The following is a 1325-nucleotide window of genomic DNA, read 5'->3' as shown; positions in this document are numbered from 1 at the left end:
CGGAAGATCCGGAACTTTCGAAAAAGGGGACAATTCCAACAATTCATCACCAGAGCTATGCGATTGTTTCGTAATAATCTATCCTGGCAAGTTATGGATGTAATCAATAGTGTAAATCTTCTGTTACCTCAGAAAGCCGCAGAAACGGTCCTAGGGAAGATCCGGTACATCCGTAAAATGGCCTATTTCAAAAATTTATCCCAGAGCTTCGTAACTATCCATTCTGGCGAATTTGGAATGCAATCAATAGTGAAATTTTTCTGTGACCATCCTAATGCTGCAGAAACGGTCTTCCCGAAGATCCGGAACATACTTAAAAGGAGCCAATTCCAAAACTTCATCACAGGGCTATGCGATTGTTTCGTAATAAGCTAGGATAGCTAGGCGGATTGTGTATGCAATCAATAGTGAAAGTCTTCTGTGGCTCCTCAATACACCCAAACATCCGGAACATCTGTAAAAGTAAGCAATTCCAAAAGGAATTCACGTAGGAACTAAGTAAGTAAGTAAGTAACGAAGTAAGTCGTGGTTGATTCAATAGACCATTTAATTCAAAATCCAGGACAATTCGGACACCCTCTTTTTTTTTCTTCTTCCTAAGCAATGGAGGGGGAATCAGCTCAACAGACATCCTGGTTTGTCCAGGAAGTGCTGGGTTAGGGGACACCTCCAACAGCAAACGAGGGAGGCAGGAATGCATATCCAACCCGCTAAACCGTTTCCATTGCCGCCAAGCCCATAGTCCCTTCGGTACAACCAGAAAGTAAGGCTTCAAAGGGGGGCCAGTGCACAACGCACCCTCGAGGTTAGCTGCGTGTCCTTGCAGGACCGAACATCGTAACTCGCTTTTTTAGAAGAACACCATGGTATCGTGCCAGCGCATTGCCGGCTTTCCAGGTGGCCTTACCACGCCCTATGTCCTCGGAAGGCGGGAAAGGTCGACTGTCCGAGTACTTAACCTCGTCCGTCTTGATGACAATCGCCCCTGGAGCGATTGGCGCCTACCCTAGACTTCTTGCTACCCTCATTCGCCTGGGCCTTCTTTTCGGCCCTTGACGTCTTCGGTTTCCTTTTGTTCTTGACCAGGGTCCAGGATGCGTCATCCCCCTCTATTACCTCCGTCTTTCCTGGGTGGACGGACCTTTCCAGGTCCTTCCTCCCCCGGTTTTGGAGGTACCTGGCCGGGGTTCAGCTTCCCAGCCCCACTACCCTTGTTCAGGGTAGTAACCCTCCGCGTTTTGGAGCGGCCCCAGAGAGCTCATCCCCTGGAGACTGTCTCCCCCGGTATCTGATGAAACCGCTTTTTACTACAGGGTGTATGAAAC

Source organism: Armigeres subalbatus, chromosome 1 (assembly GCF_024139115.2).
Source record: "Armigeres subalbatus isolate Guangzhou_Male chromosome 1, GZ_Asu_2, whole genome shotgun sequence".
Lineage (NCBI taxonomy): Eukaryota > Metazoa > Arthropoda > Insecta > Diptera > Culicidae > Armigeres > Armigeres subalbatus.
Note: the sequence above shows the minus strand (reverse complement) of the source record.